Below are 17,388 nucleotides of genomic sequence, written 5' to 3'. Positions count from 1 at the left end.
TCACAGGAACATGTCAGGATTTATGGGTTCGGTTTTCATCCACATGGCTTGGTTAGCTGCCAGAGGCGAAAACTCATAGCCAAGCAAATACGTTGGCCAAACTTTTAAGGAAAAAGCTTCGGCCTCAATAAAAGTCTAGTTCAAGTTGTCGTCGTTTGTTACATAATTATCTTCTAGCACAGATTTTAATTAGTACATAAGTCTTTAGTTTGTATTGTATTTTAAGTGGCTCATGGTTTTGAATATAGCAATTTTCGTTTGCCTTTTATTTCTGCCCAGGTTGCTTACTGACATGAAGGTTATGTGTAGGCAGATAGGCTCTACATGGGACATTTGAAGACTTAGATATTCAGGATTTGTTCGACACTTGAACTTTTTATTTTACCATCCTTGCAAACTTTTAAAAAAAATCTATTTAGTTTTTTAGATGTGCATGAATGTTGGTCTGAATGCATATGTGTATGCACCATTTGTGTGAGTCACAGATGGTTATAAACCAACATGTGGGTGCTGAGAACTGAACCCTGGTCTTCTACAAGAGAAACAAGGGCTCTTAACTACTGAGCCATCTCTCCAACCCCCTTACCATATATCACAGTTTTGACTGCAATTTATAGGTAGCCTGGAACATTTGATAATAAACATTCAATTACATTTAAATTTTATTTTGACTTTTATCCTGTACCAAGTATACTAAGTATGGTGAAGAAGAATGGAGCAGTATAGTAATATGTGATCTGTACCTGACTTTAAACTGGTTTGGGGAAAAGTCTACTTTCCAGTACAGAATTGGAATCTGTACAGAATCGCACCATCTTGAGTGATATAAGATATAGAGACCCAAGAATTAGAACGAGAAAGACCTGGAAGTTGTAATAATAGTCAGAGAAGGCTGAATGGAGGAAGGGAACGGGAACACGATTGAAGTACAGTAAGGAATTCCATGTGTCAAAGATGACAGGCTGTAGGGGTAGTAGTTTAATTGGAGACCAGGGCAGGAATGGTGCTCAGTCCCCAACATTGTTTCAGGGGTCTTTGAACTGTATGATCTGCTACTGAGAATGTTTCTTAAAGGTGGACCAAATCCAGCAATTTCTCAGTTCTTATGCAAGAAATTAGTTTGTTGGTATACTGTTGTCTTTAGAAGGGACTGCCATTCCAGGGAGGAAGACTTCCTCTTAGCACTCAGTAACAGTAGTTTTTAAACAAAGAATTGCAAGGCTAAACAAAGAAACAAAGAAACAAGAAACAAAGAAACAAACAAGTATCAACAGTAATTTATTACTTACTAGTTTTAAAAATTACTACTACTACTACTACTACTACTACTACTACTACTACTACTACTACTACTACTACTATTAACTACTGCTACTACTACTACTAACTACTACTACTACCTTTTTGCTAATCTGAAACAACCACTGTGGCAGCTGCACGCTGTTCTTCGTAGCTGGCCAGTAGATGACACCTTAGTACCTTGACAGGCCAGGGAACAGCTTTGGCTAACCCACTTCGGCTAACCCACTCCTAAAACACACAGTGAGCACACAAAGCAACATTTTGCTGAACCCATCGTATTTCCTTAGCACTAGAATCTGCCCAGAGAAGTTCCAGCACTTCAACAGTTCATGGAAACTCAAGGGTTTGTGGGTGAAGAATGTTTTTAAGGTACCCACTGGAGGAATGATCACCACTCTGACTTTGTGACGTGATTGCTTGGAATGGCCAATTTCTGGTTGATGCCACTTCAGAGAGCTTTTTTTTTTTTTTTTTTTTTTTTTTTTTTACTGTGTCTTGTTTTGGGCGTACTAATTTCCTGTGTGTAAACTTTTCTTTCAAGTGGATTGGGATCCCCAGCTTAAGCTGAAGAGAGGCATAGTGTGATAGCATCTGCAAAACTTTTCTTTTGAATTCCAGGGTAGATGGGAGGTTTTCTTTTCCACACGGTTATTTAGGAATGCCGCATTGTAGGTTTGTTTTCTACAGGGATTTATTTACACAAGAGGTCTCTTGGCAAAGCTTTCCTGAGGCTAAAAACCAGGGAGCTCTTTTCTGAGGGGAGTGTGGGGTCTGGTGCTTTGGCTAACGGTCTGAATGGGAAAGTTTGATTCTAATAGAAATTTCCTCTTCCTCTGGCAAATGTTGGTGTTTTTCAGTTTTCAGCTCTTCCTAAAGGAAAAGGGAGTTTGGGTGGTTTTTGTTTTCCATTAGTTATCTGGAGCCCCTTCCCTTCCGTTTGTGCCTGGTCCCCACCATTGTTTTCAGGGTCTTTGAACTGTATGATCTGCTATGGAGAATGTTCCTTGATGGTGGACCAAATCCAGCAATTTCTCAGTACTTATTCAAGAAATCAGTTAGCTGCCAGACTGTTGTCTTTTGTAGGGACCACCATTCTAGGGAGGGAGACTTCTTCATCTTAGCCTTTATGCTGCTCAGACTTTTTCTTTTCCTTTTTTTTTTTTTAAAGTGTCTGAAATAATATTCATAACCATTTTCTGTTTGACTGTCTCAGGATGGTTTAGAGTAGGTGGCATATGGGCTTTAAAGCAATTTGACTTTGAATTACTAACCTCTTACTGGGTTTGTGTCATTTATAAAAATATTTAAAGAGCACTGCAGCTCTCTGACCTCAACACATGCATATTAGCATTTCAGATTTTCCGTCCTTGCTTCTCCTGCTAATGGGCTGTCACTTTAGGGTTCCGACGGAGAAGCTTGTCAGATATACTTCCTTTAGTGAACACAGAAGTGCAGCGATCTCCTCTGCTTAGCACATTTCTTTCTTCTCTCCTTCTGCAGCCTCCAGTGCTGGTGAGCTTGTCTGGCTATAGGGAGCCTGCTGGGGGAAACTTACAGCTTCAGAAGACTCCTGGAGAGCCTCTCCCTCCACGCTCTCCCTTTGAGCAGTCAGTGCCTCTCTGCTGGAGAACCTGTGCTGGGTGTGCCCCAGAGCTGGCTTTGACTGTAGCCTGTCAGGCTCTCCCTGGACCTCACAGAACAGCATTGCCAGCCACACCGCTTCCAACAAATCACCTCTTTTCATGCTGTTTGGCACAGATCGAATCTACAGGGTAAGTTTTCTTTCTTTCTGCCATGGTGTTGATTTAGATGGTTTACAGAATTCTAATACGAGAAAGTTTGGGGCAGCGGGCTGGTTCTTAGTTCTTTCACAGCCTGAACGGTAAGGTTTTTTACTGGGTCATAGCTTCACAGTCTTTAGCTTTGGGTAAGCAGTTAAAAGGCTACCAGCATATCCCTGTATAGAACATACCTCCTCCTCTTGTTGGTTTCCCACCAGGGCCACAATACTTTTCTTTTTTTCTTTCTTTCTCACCTTTTCCACATGTGGACCTATTGACTTAGAGAAAGTGTTTTACGTAGAAAACATTTATATCAACTGTTCTAAAACTGGTAAAACACGATAGATGTTGTGGCTTCTCCCTTGCACTTGATATTTTGTAGGATTTAATTTGAGTGTAAGTAATGCTTCCTCAGTGTCCTTTATGTGACAGTAACATAGTAATAACCAGCACTCCAGTGATGAGTGAGCCTATAATTTAAAGTGGGTGGGGAAAGCAGACTTCTCACCTCAGGGAACTAAAGGAGCTTGTGGCTGTTGACTCTGGGCTCTTCAGGTTGCGACTGCATTTTCTTTCTTTCTTTTTTTTTCGTATTTTTATTGGTTATTTTACTTATTTAAATTTCAAATGTTATTCCTCCTTCCCAGTTTCCCCTCATAAACCCCTATCCTCTTACCCCCTCCCCCTGCCTCTATGAGGGTGCTCCCCCACCCTCCTACCCACTCCCGCCTCAGAACCATAGCCTTCCCCTACACTGGAGCATCGAGCCTTCACTAGACCAAGGCTTTCCCCTCTTGATGCCTAACAAGGCCCATCCTCTGCTACATATGTGGCTGGAGCCATGGGTCCCCCCATGTATACTCTTTGACTGGTAGTTTAGTCCTTGGGAGCTAGTGGGGAGGGGGTTCTGGTTGGTTGATATTGTTGTTCTTCCTATGAGGTTACAAACTCCTTCAGCTCCTTCAGTCCTTTCTCTAAGTCCTCCATTGGGGTCCTTGTGCTCAGTCTGATGGTTGGCTGCAAGCAGCCACATCTGTGTTGGTCAGGCTCTGGCAGAGCCTCTCAGAGGACAGCCATACCTGGCTCCTGTCAGCAGGCTCTTCTTGGCATCAGCAACAGTGACTGCATTTTCAAGGCCAGGGGAAGCAGGCTTTGGGCTGTTCAGAAGGTATTACTTGTTTCTCTTCTTCATTTCCTGAGGGGCTAGTAGCTTAGAAACTCTGACTTCCATCCTTTGAGGGTCTTGAGGTATTCTTAGGCCTAGGCAAAGTAGTGTGAGTGTGAGTTAGTTTTAAGAGGAAGTAATGAATAACAGGGGTGCCATTGAGACCTTTATTTTGTTTATTTATTTATTTGCAGGGTGGAGGGGGTGGCGGCTGGAGTTAATCACTGACTCTGTCTGTCTCAGTTTTGAAACAGTGAGAAAATGACTGGGCTCAGTTGTTTCTCAGGGTGTCCAAGAGTGAGGCTCATTAGAGGAGTTTTCAGATACCTTTCTTTGGGAATGAATATTCGCATTTTTTATTATTGTATAAAAAATTGGGGTCTTTAAAAAAGTAGTGTACTCAACGCACACAGGTTTTAAAAGGCACAAAAGAAGTGTGGGCTGAAAAACAAGTCTTTTCTGGTTTGCAGAGACCGCAGCTGATCATCTAGCCACCCACTGTTAGTCTTCTTTAAAGTTTTCCTTCCGAGCATATGTAACACACACGTGTGCAAACTGTAGCTATGTCTCCCAGCGGTAATGACATGTGAGTTTTGCCTCATACAGTTCTTCCCTATGTATCAGTGATACGCTCCTTTACGATGGGTGTGTGGTATTCCAGTGGAGCAGGGCTGTTATGGACCTAGGCCGTCGTATACTGATGCATGCACATTTTACATACAGTTTTTATCTTCAGGAACAGGCAGCAGGGAATAGCCACGTGCATGCGCAGTCTCATACAAGAGTGGGCACAGCTGTAGGGCCTGTTCCTACCAGGGCTGCTGGGTCACTGGAGGGTCGGTTCCTAGCAGAGCTGCTGGGTCAAGGAGCATGCGCATTTTGATTTTAGAGGCAGTCTGTTGCCAGTTGTTCTGCCCATGTTTGGGAAGTTTTAGATTTCTCCACAGAGGTGAGAACACCGCTTCCTTACACCTTTGCCAGCCACAGTGTAACCGACAAGCTGATAGGTGCAAATGTCAATTTAGCATCTCTGTCATTTCATCCTTCTTCTTTTAATTAACACCACGCATCGGTCCCTGGGCTTAATAACCAGTTACGTTTCTGGCGCCGTTCCCTCTAATTTGAGTCTATCGTCCGCTATCCCACCATACTCTTGATGTTTACCCTCGGAATGCTGATTTCTTTTGGGAATACAGATTTTCGTAATCAGTTCATCCTCTCCCTCCCCCTGCTTCTTGCCGTTTGTATTGTTTGTAGATCTCTTTGGTCATATGTATAAAATTTTGCCTTGCTGATTATTAAACATTCCACGTAGTTAGATGTCTTCACTCGGCAAATATTTACCAAATGTCTTTTACATATTAGGATCTTGTTCTAAGTACCCAGCTGTACAGTAGAAGAGAAAATAGACTCCAATTTTGCTCACCGAGACTTGGATTCTAGTGGAGGAGGAAGTCGATAAAGCACAGATAGATTTGTAGAGATAAATATACAGTGTGTTATTTTGTGGTGTCAGACATTTGTGTCAGTGAAGACATTTCTCTCAGTGGCAGGTTAAGAGACCCTCGTCCAGCTTCTGGCTGGTGTGATGTGGTTCTTTTATTTAAGCGTTAACTCTTTTGTTCCAAGTGGAATGCTATGTGTAACCCAATTTAATTTCTGTCTAGGTGCTCTGTTAGTTACTGTGTGGCTGATCCCCTGTAACCAAGGGACTGAAATACACAGTGGCTCTCAGGACACAGACGTTTACTCTCTTTCCTCACTGAAGAGTCCCAGCGGGAAGTCCCAAGCTGGGCGGAACAGACTGGGTTCACCTATGTTGTGAAACCAGGGCTCCTTCTTTCTCATTGGCCAGGAGTGTCACTGTGGTTATTATCTGTAGGGTCTTATCAGGTCCTGTCAGTGGCAAGAACAAAGGTGAAAGTTCAGGGCAAGTGTTAGAGTTTGCAGAGTTCACTGCCGCCTGAGTGGTCAGTGACCAGTCAGTCCTGTAGGTACATTGGCTTTGTTATTTTAGTGCCTTCCTGCTGCTGACAGTCACTGCTTGGTCTTCTGGTAGAGCGGCAATATAGTCACTATACTTCCAATCTTTTTATTTGTTCATTGTTTATCTTCTCTGAAAATCCCCCCAACCCCTTTCTTTGATGTGGTCTAACAGTAGTTCCAGGCTGACCTTGAACTCAAGACCCTCGAGCCTCAGTCTTACTGCTAGGAATAGAGACCTATATTACCAGCCCTGGCTTTTGTTTAAATATGAATTTCCCTGTGTATTTTGGCCTATTTCTGAGATTACTTGTAGCTTCATTCATTTGTCTATCTGTGGGGATATGAGAACTTCAGATTAATGTACTTTCTTAGATATGGACTCTCCCTGCCTTGTTTTGTATTTTGTATAGGATTTTTGTATTTGTTGTTTTATTTGGGTTGTACTTTTAAAAATATAAACATTTAAGAGAGTCATTTTCCAATCACCATTTCCCCCATGCAAGGAAGAAAGCTGCCAACAGCACGGGGTTTGGCGTAAACTTTGTCAGTGAGGGTTCCTATGTTGGAGGTGTTAATGTTGGTGATCCTATTGCATGGTTACACTGATCTGGATGCCCGTCCTTCTGTGTCCTTGGACACTAGAACCTGACTTCATTGAAGCGGGTAGGAGGAACCAGTTTATATGATATGGTGTTCATTCCATATTAATAAGTGATTTTGCTTATAACAAGGAAACTGACACTTATTTTTCTATTCTATTGAAAATAAACTGGGATCTTGGAACCCCCCAAACAAAACAAAACAAAACAAAAACAAAAACAATCCTCCCCCCAAATATCCTAAGGTTAAAGTTATAGAAAATATGTTTCGGAAGCATTGACTTGACTGGAACACAGAAACCTGGACCGAATTTTGGGTACTGAATCTGATGCTAGCTTGTGTGTGTGTGTGAATGTGTGTATGTGGTGTGTGCATGTGTGTGTGTGTGTGTGTGTGGTGTGTGTGTGTGTGGTGTGTGTGTGTGTGTGTGTGTGTGTGGTATGTGTGTGTGTGTGTGTGTGTGTGTGTGTGTGGTGTGTGTGTGTGTGTGTGTGTGTGGTGTGGTGTGTGTGTGTGGACATGTGTGTGTGGTGTGTGTGTGGTGTGTGTGTGTGTGTGTGTGGTGTGTGTGTGTGTGTGTGTGTGTGTGGTGTGTGTGTGTGGTGTGTGGTGTGTGTGTGTGTGTGTGTGTGTGGTGTGTGTGTGTGTGTGTGTGTGTGTGTGGTGTGTGTGTGTGTGTGTGTGGTGTGTGGTGTGTGTGTATGTGTGTGGGTGTGTGTGTGTGTGGCTCTGTGTGGTGTGGTGTGTGGTGTGCTGTGTGTGTGATGTGCGCTGTGTGTGTGGTGTGCTCGATTTGTGTGTGTGTGTGTGGTGTATGTGTGTGTGTGTGTGGGGGTGTGTGGTGTGTGGGGTGTGTGGTGTGTGTGTGGTGTGTGTGTGTGTGTGTGTGTGGTGTGTGTGGTGTGGTGTGTGGTGGTGTGTGTGTGTGGTGGTGTTTGGTGTGGTGTGTGTGTGGTGTGTGTGTATGTGGTGTGTGTGTGGGGGGGTGTGTGGTGTATGTGTGGTATATGTGTGTGAGTGTGTGTGTGTAATACAGCACAAATTCAGCTTTGATCTTTGACTTTTTTTTTTTTAATCTGTAAACCTGATTTACTCTTGAAGCTTTGTTGCCTGACAGAACTTTCCCTGGGAAGATGAAGCACACATATCTACCCAGATAGGGATCCCACAATAGACCAAAGTAAGGATACCATCAAAGTTCAGCTTGGTGAACTAATGGCTTTTATTGGTGTTACCTTCAGGAGTATGGGTGAGAGGTTACTAAATGACTCACAACGGCTGTGTTATCAAGGCTCACCCCAGCATGGAAGCACATTGCACAGCATGCAGGCACCTCAACAGGTTGGAAACTGTCCTTTCCAAGTGACTCTCGCCTGAATTTCTTCTAGGCAGCTTAGCTGGAGTTTGTTTTCCAGGCAGCTGGTCTGGTCTCAGAGTCTTCCTTGTAGCCCAGCTTCCTTCCGCCTGAGGGGCACTCTCAGCTTTTATTGCTTATTCTGTCAGAGAGGTGTCTAGTGAGTCTGGTCAGTTTCAGGGACTTCCTGGAGCTATTTTGAGTTCTTTACTTTCCTGCTTAAGGGGTGTACCTACATACTAGAATGTTTCAATCCTAGAGCAAATTGTTACACAACAAGCAAACAAGTATATCTAGCTTAGTTAATTCTGATAAAGTGAGATTTTTGTTACCTTCATAGAGGTCAAGCACAACGGTAGTCTACAGGGTGCGATAATTGTTTCCTTGTTCTCTATGGTTTTATCATGGAGAGGTCTGCACGCAGCAGTATGGTTTAGTATGGCCCCTCCTTCTCCTGTCTGGTAAGGCTCTCAAACTTCAGATTTCCCCCCACAAGTCCTTCTTTACTTATTTGTTAATGAACTCAGCCATTGGACTTCTCAGTTTTTTCTAGATAGACTTTGGTGACTATCTTCTTGCTTTGGCTCTCTTTTAGTGGGAAATGGCATCTTAATACTGCACCCTGAGCTGCAGCTGGGTCACTGTTACTGGATGGCCATTGTTTAGAAGCTATTTGATGTGGGCAGGACCTGGAATCACGAGTAGACTATTTCTCACAAATATTTCCAGTTTAAATTTTCTTTCAGAGGTTTTTTGCTTAAGTGTTGCTGTTACCCCTCTATATCTTCTTCATTTTACACAAAGGACTCCGGTCCATAGGGACACTGAGGAGTGACAATATTGGCCATAGTTACTTACTTGGTCAGTACTAGGCACACTGCATTGCCAGAATGTCACAATGCTAACACCACACCAGTACTAACCATTCTGAAAGAACCCATAACCTCTTTTTTTAAAGTACACCGTTCCTAGTCTTCCTCATTTCTTCAGGCCCAGATTGTCTATAGTCAATAATTTATCTACCGGGATTAAAGACTGATTTGACTTTAGATGATATTGGAATAGTATCAACTTTGTTAGGTGAGATGTTGGACTTGTGGACACACACACACACACACACACACACACACACACACACACACACGGTCTTAACTATTAGGGACCTAATGGAAGAACAGAGGAAGTCAGTTTCTATAGCTTCGGAGATGGAGAATAGGTTGTTGCTTATTTTGTTTTTACATTATATTGTTTGTGTTGGGGGTTGGGGGTGGAAAGGTATCCATTGTTTTTCATAAGACAGAATGAATTGTTTCTACCCTGCAGGCTTTCTATCGCTATGTACTTGGGACATCATCTATTTAAAAAATAATTCTCCTCATTGAGTAGAGCGCGCTTAATTTTATTTTGAACATTGCTCCTTTCAGTGAGTGGTTTGGGTTGGGTGGATAGTCATTGGGTTAGAGCTGTTTTCTGATCCCTTTCTATGTGGTATGCATCTAGAAGTTTGCAGTCTGCCCCCTTGCTCCCAGCACACCCCTCCCCCAAGGCTTCCCCCATTTCCCAGTGCCTCCTTGGTTTCTGTTGTGGTTACTTGAATGCTAACCGGTTCAACTTGTGCTCTGACCATGGTCCATGGCTCCTCTTTGCTTTCTCATGATTGTATTTATACTTTGGACGGATATATTTAAATGAACAGCTGTGCGGTTTGTTGAGTCATACCACAATTATCTGATTCTGTTGTAGCTGTTTGACTGGCAAAAGCATATTCCGAGCTAAATTGTGAGAAAATTCCATTAATCACACTCTCCTGGGGGAGGGGAGTGGAGAAAGACCACTGTGAAAAGTCCTTTTAGAGATTAATTAGTGATTCCATCATTTAGAGTACGTTGATCTGGTTGAAACTTAGTGTGTCACTTACAGAAACTGAACGAAGGTGTAAATAGCTATAAAAGGCTTAGTGACGCTCAGCCTTGGAGGCAAACGTCTCTGAAATAGCCGTGGTGCAGGCAGCTCTTCAGCGATGTGATCTCTTTAAGGCGATCAGACCTGGAGGATTCCCTTTTCTTGAGACTTCAGTGTACTCCACTTGGTGCTTGAGTTCATTGGCTAAGTGTTTTGTTTTAAGCTTCCGGGTTACACTGAACACAGGAGATGTTATGTCTTTCTTTTTCTCTCTTCTCAAATGTACTAATTGCAACTGTAAACTCTGACTGAGTCTTCGGCTTCCACCAGCCAGCTCCGTTTTTATCTTGACACCTCCTCGAGGTTCTCTCTGAGGTTATTAATAGGCACAGAAGCATGACTTTCTGAATAGCGTCAATAACTGTTAGAAGACGTGGGGGAGATAATATGTCAATTTCTGACTTGTAGGAGCCATGTTTTCAAGCTACCAAGTTGTCCCAGAGTCACTAGGGATGGCTCTGGGCATATCAGCTGGTGTCTGCAGTGAGAGATCCAAGCAGGCCTTTCCAAATGGGCTATTGTCCACCAGGAGCTGTCTGGTGCACCCAGAGGCTGCCAGCGCCTTTCTGTCTGCCCGCTTCTCTTGGATGCTACTCCGGAAAGCTGGAACCCAAGTTAGAAGTGATCTCTTTTAATTTGTCTCAAATACTCAGTTGCTTCTACACTAAATCGAGGTCACAGAAGCCCCTCCCACCCCCAAGTCACTCCCTTGCCAAGCACTATCAAACTCACACCTTGACTTTCCTACCCCACCTCAAGCAAATACAATGTAGACGAATGATTAAAACTAAGGATTCAGTTCATCTAGAGTGCCTGGCCACTGCAAAGGGATGCCACCAAGGAGACTTGCATTCGAACAGCGTACTGATGTTCATTTGGGGGATCCAGAGAAGAGTAATGAGTACATGGCAGAGTTTGCCTCAGATTAAGTGCTTTGAGGCAGGTATTGCCAGGACATGTAACACAGAGGGCTGAGCAGCAAGGTTCAACACAGGGCTGGGTTTGGAGTGTGAGGGACCCAGGCGTGAGAGGGAAGGTGGAGCAGAAAGAATCCACAAGGTGTTTTTTCTCACCTCTACAGATACATAGTGTAATGAGAGCAGAGGGTGGGAGGGGGGACAGCAAAGGGTAGACTCAAAGGGGATGGAGGAGGAAGAAGGAAGGGAGAGAGGGAGAGAGCATGGTTTTGAATTGTGCCTGCTGGGTTGGGGATTTAGCTCAGTGGTAGCTCCTAGCAAACCTAATTGATCCCAGCTCAAAAAAAAAAAAAAAAAAAAGGAATTGTGCCTGCTCCCAAACCTAATACACATTTCACTACCAGTTATTACCAGTTGACCCTATTAGTCTTAAAGTTTCTCTAGACTCATGGCTCATGCTTGTACTATAAGCACTGAGAAAGCCGAATCAGGAGGACCGAAGGTTCAAGGACAGCCTCAGATACGTGGTAAAGTACCAGGGTAGCTTGGGTTATTAGATCATGTCTCACAAGACCAAGCAAGACAGCAAGCCATAGAATAAGGGCAGCCATGTGGGGCAGCAGGTGTATAGAATACCATTTGTTGTAGAGACAAAGGCTGCATCTAGTTTAGGACTAGGGGTGGAGAAGAGATTTTAAATGGACCCAGAGGATAATGGACTCTTCCTACCCTTAGAGAAAAGAAGAAACACACTTTTCAGACTAAAGGGAGAGGGGGTGGGGACCTTGAAAGCATCGAGGGTGTCATAGAACAGGTAGGAGGCGATAGTAAGCTGGAGAACTGGGGCTGCATTGACACCTTAGGAAGGAAAAGGAGGATAAGAAGCCATCTCCACTGTGAAAGAAACAGGATTTTGAGGGACTGAAGGGATGGCTCAGTGTTTAGGCTTAAAATTCAGGTATCACAGAGAAAGCCAGAAGCAGTACCCATCTGTGACCCCAGTCCTGAGGTCTTGCTGGCCGGCCAGCCTAACCTGAGCTTCCGGTTCAAAGAACTTGTCTCAGAAAATAAAGTGGGGCTTTCCCAAGGAAGACAACTGATGCTGGCACCCAGCTTCCGCATGCGTGTGCATGTACACGTTCATGTGCTCCCACACGCATGCCTTCACACAGCCACATGAACATGTACACACGTCTTACATACAAGTAAAATTGGAAAGGAAAAAAAAATAACACTAAGGCCTGAGGTATCAGGAAGGCATGCAGCAGGAAATCAAAACCCTTGAGTCCCTGGGATGCCAGAGTCTTCATTTGTGTCAGGAAGAGCAAAGTCAGTTTTGTTCTGTGTACAATTAAAGCAACTTTAAAAGTAAAGTTAATTCTCTGTTTGTTCCATGGCAGCCTAAGCTAAACCCTTTACTTATTTTCCTTTAATTGCTATCCCTCCCCCATCTGCAGATTATATTTTATCTCTTTTTCCTTTCTGGAGTGCATCTGCCACAGCTGGAATGTTCACAGGGTAACTCCTTCAAAATCCTTTCCTGAAACGGTCTGTAATTATTTCCTCTTATCACAGAATGAATGGATCCAGGGTCTGGTTTTTAGTTCTGTGGTGCTTGTCCAAGGAGCCATTTGTATTCATCTAACTCGAAAGATCAAGTTACACACTAATATTCTGAAAGTAACACCCCACCAGAAACCCTCCGGCAGCACCGGAGTCTAGATCAACCCAAGCTCTGGCCACATGCACATTGCCAGTTCAGAGGGTGGCGTTACAAATGGTTAAGAGGTCATTTGTGAACTGAGGAAAAGACCCTGACTTGACTTATCTCGTATGCTATCTTCAGTTTTGCTCATCTTCGAAGCTACTATGACAGCTCATGTCTCTTTTGCCCCTCCCAAAGGACCAAGGGTTTTGGAGTCAGCTGCGATTGGCTAACTCCTTCTCTATCTGGCCATAGTACCTATTTTTGTACCATCCAATCCGTCAGAATGACTGGATGTTGTCCTAGATGGAGGATGTTGTTATAAGGATGCCTTCCTTCGGAGTTTTATTTTCAAATATGTGTTACTGTATTTACTTTGTCCTCGAATGAACCTTATACTCATTTCCATATTTATTTTGAGGTGTGAATTATGAGACAATTGATGAATGAATTAAGGGTGGACAGGAGCATGAACACACTTGCAAAGAAGTCTTGTTCCCCTCCCCCTCCCTGACATTGAGATTTTTCTCTTCTGAGAGGCAGGAGGGTGAGGGGAGATGATTGGAGGTTGCAGTGTATGTGAAACTAATTTTGAGTGTAGAGAAATAGAAAGATGGCATAGTGGAAAGGTGACCCGAATCACCGTGAGTAAAATATGTTCTCCAAGAAAAGGATCAAGTTGGATGGAGCACAGAATGGTTAAAGTTTGGATTAAGTGTTGATGGTAAAACTGGATTGATGGTTACTCTCTGATAGATTGGCCATTTCACTAAACATTGGTCACATGGTCTTGGGTTTAAGCACATGTGCTTGGGATAGTCGTTTGTATCTGTCTATTTTCTTGTTTGTAAAGTAAGATTTCTAGGAGTATTTATTGTGAGTGACTTAGGAAGAAATGCATACATATTTATCCCTAAACACAATGGCAGGCACATTCCCTGAATGCATTCTTACTGGAGAGACAATGACATGGTGTTGACTCATCAGTAGCTTTCTTTGCTCTGCCCATGCCTTCCCTGCTAAGTTGATTTGATTTTAATTAATTAATTTTTATATTGTGGAAGGCATATGTAATGGTGGAAAAAAACATCATGTCATTAGTAGTCAAAGAACCCATAAGACTGGGAAAGATGTGGGGTAAAGATGACCTCACTTGGATGATTAAAAAAAAAAAAGCCAATCTAAGCAGGGATGAGTGATTGTTGACCGTGTTTCAAGACTTCTTTTAACTTGAAGATTGTTAAAAATCAAACAGTGTCAGGAGATTCCCGTTTCAGTGAGACTCTGTGAGTCATGAATGGGTCAACCAAGAGAATTTGGGCAGACAGGCCAGACAAAAGAGTTCTTTGTTGAATTTTATGATTATTTTCCTCTTATGGAAAGCAAATTGCATACTCTGCAGGAGTCCAGATTGTAGGAACATCCTTTATTGCCAACCATAGTTTTAAATTACACTGCCTAATATGAGTTCTGAACGTTGAATACAGAGGTCCATTATTCATTGATTAGTCTGTGGCTAGCATCAAGATGATAATTTTAGTAGTAGACTTCAGAGGATCCGTGGTTCTTTTCTTTTTTTTCCCTACCCCTTCCCCCACTCCCAGATATAACATTTTGATGAACAGAAGAACTACTGCACTTGAGCTGAACCCACGAAACACTAACTCCATAGCCGGTGTCACCCAGATCTAGAGTGTGAAAAGTGCCATGGTGTTTGGAAAGTGCTTCTGTTCTGCCCTGTGACTGTCTGCTTTTAAAGTGGAAAATATGGGAAGTCCCCCCAGAAGACAGGCCTAAGACATTGCAAGAGATGGCAGTGATAGAAAGAGGGTCTCTTCCCATGTGTCGGAAACATTATGAGTAATTACTAGGGATTGCAGAGCTGTTCAACTATAGTAGGGGGAAATAGATACATTAGAGGGAAACATTTATACTCTGAGCCCTGTAGTATTCATAATCCCAAGCCACCTGAATTTTTGAGGTGAGCAGTGTGAGCATGTTTATATCAGTATAATGTTTGGCACTCCCTGATAGACCTTCAGTTGTCTATAAGAAACATTATTGATATATTAAAAGATATCCAAGGGCTGGGGATTTAGCTCAGTGGTAGAGCGCTTACCTAGGAAGGGCAAGGCCCTGGGTTCGGTCCCCAGCTCCGAAAAAAAGAACATAAAAAAAAAAAAAGATATCCAATGCATTACTCTTAGACTGTCAGAGTTCTTTGATATTGGAATGGCCTCCAGGATTTTTGACACCTCATGGCATCTTTGACAGGGTTTGGGCCAGTGCTCAGTCAGAATACTTGGAGCCATTGCTGCTGCAGTGACAAAGGATGGAGCTTCTGTGAATTTTGAAGCGATGCTGCAGAATCCCTGGGGAGCCGAGACATTTTCTGGGCTCTGCAAGCTTCTCAGGATCCAGTGGTGGGTTCAAGGCTGGGTGGTTTTCTGCGTGTATGTTAGCCAGCAACATGTTGTAACAGATGGGCTGTTGAATCATGTAGGATCCAGGTGTCTTCCAGGCCAAACATGAGACTTGTTCAGTGTAAAACAATGCCACTTTCCTCCTGTATACTGTTCTGCAAAAATAAAGTAATCTCCTTTTAAAATTTGTTTCTTTAGATCTGGTAGGGTGGTTATTTTAATGTGAATACAATGTTGTACCAATTGCGTTTTACTTCCTAGCAGAGTACATATCAGTGGGTAAAGCCCACACAGACAAGTTACTGGGTAGTTTTCAAGGAGCACAAAGAGACCCGAGATCAGTAAACTTTGCCAAGCAATTGAGGAATCCCTGAGCTCAGGGCTGTTGAATTATTACCACTTCCATTTTCTGTGACCAAGAGGGGAGGAATCAAATGTTTACTTGAAAAAAAATATTAATACTTTCAGATTTTAAAAGTAGAAATAGATACTTTCTGATGGAGGCCAGCACTCCAGTGAATTGAGTTTTTAATTTATTTTGGCACAGGCTTCTGCTGTGTAGACCTAGGAGTTTGCTGAGTGGCCCAGGCTGGTCTTGAACTTAGGATCCTTCTGTCTTAGCCTGTCACAGATGGGGAGTGCCACGATTATATATGTGTACTGCCATTGCAGGCTTGATGATTAAGTCTTGGGGAGATTCCCACACATTTCTCTTTCTTCATGCTTCCCTCTTCTTGGGAGTGTAACTTTTAGAAGGCAACTAGTGGGCAGGCAGAACATTCTAGACCGAAGAAAGTGGAGCTGACAAGTGTTGCTGCTACTTTCCTCCCATGGATTTTTTTGTTTGTTTGTTTGTTTTTGTTTTTGGATGTGATTTGAGTTACTCTTAATTTGTGGATTAGCTCCAGGGATCAAGTTTATAAGTTACTTTTCTGTCTTTCATAAGCTTAAGTCAGTGTACGGTGATGATGATAATCTGTAAATGGGTATATTGGAGGCATAGGCCTGTGTTGGCTTGTGACAGGAAAACATGGCAGAGCCGATGGGTCTGGTTTTGCGTGCTTAAAACTATGAAAGCGTTGTTTATGTTGAAGTGTCCCTTTTGACATTTATTATTAATTAAACAGAACCAAACTCTTACTGAGATGATAAGGGAAAGGTTCCTTTCCCTTGTAGGTGTGCGTGATGGTGGTGCTCATGCTTGATAATGTGAAGCTAAGTTGAGCGTGTTAAGTCAGAGGAGATTCTAAGTATTAAATGAGCACCTATTTGGCTCAGCTGTAATGGACAAGATGGGGCTGTAGATTCTGCCCCTGGAGTTTGATAACAGAGACATGGTTGAAAGGTAAAATAGGTAGGAAAATATCATTCATCGTACTTCACAGGGATGGAACTTAACAGCACAAGACAAAAGCAGTAGAGGATCTAACTCAGGAAGTGACGTTTCCATTGAGACTTGAAGGATGAGCAGGAATTTAGCCAGGTTGGGCCTTGAAAGGAGAGTGATCATATACCAAGCTCTAGAGACAGGCAGGGAACCTCGGAAGCATAGGATGGGAGTGTTGTGAGGTGGGGGAATGGGAGTGGGGGACCCAAGGAGAAATGATGGCAGAGGACAGAAGGTTTGGTGACAGTGTGGGTGAAGACTTACTTGGGAGATAGGGTGCCTTGGCTTGGTTTCCATTCTTGCTCTCCAGATTTCCCAGGGGTTCTCAAGATACACCACGCTTGTACCCCTAAAGCGTGTTGATATAAACCATAGAATATATGGTATAGAATATGCACATGGTTAAATTTTCTGTTATGGGAACAAACTTCCTGAGATAAGAGATATAGATTTCACTTGTCAGATAGATAGGTTTATTTGGGGGGAATAAATATTGCTTTTATGCACCTAATGTGGGTGCTAGGGGGGCAGTGGCAGAGAGGTTCTAAAGGAAACAGTTCCCCTCACGGCCAGAAAGCAAAAGAGGAAAGAGAAAGGTCGTAACGAGGGCAGGCCTGCAGTGCTCTTGGGGCACCGCCTCGACCCTACCTCTTGAAGGGTCCACCGTCTGCCGGCAGTGCCAACTGGAGGACCGTGTCTACACTGTAGCAGTTCATAAAATGAACACTAAAGCTTTGCTAGCAGCAGAATCATATTATTAACGAAAATCTTGAGATACAAAGTCTGATTATCGCATAAGACAATGA

At 43.1% G+C, this 17,388-nt stretch overlaps 1 protein-coding gene across 1 annotated transcript in view; it reads left to right on the top strand.

The window, feature by feature from the left end:
- The first annotated feature begins 2,725 nt into the window (after window positions 1-2,725).
- Window positions 2,726-17,388, top strand: part of Acvr1 (activin A receptor type 1) — a 69,568-nt gene continuing 54,905 nt past the window's right edge. Inside the window, exon 1 of the mRNA XM_032903323.1 lies at window positions 2,726-3,074. The gene's annotated coding sequence lies outside the window, so the exon portion shown is untranslated. The remainder of the gene's footprint in view (window positions 3,075-17,388) is intronic.

Source organism: Rattus rattus, chromosome 5, assembly GCF_011064425.1.
Source record: "Rattus rattus isolate New Zealand chromosome 5, Rrattus_CSIRO_v1, whole genome shotgun sequence".
NCBI classification, from domain to species: Eukaryota; Metazoa; Chordata; class Mammalia; order Rodentia; family Muridae; genus Rattus; species Rattus rattus.
This window is presented reverse-complemented; position numbering and strand designations above follow the sequence as displayed.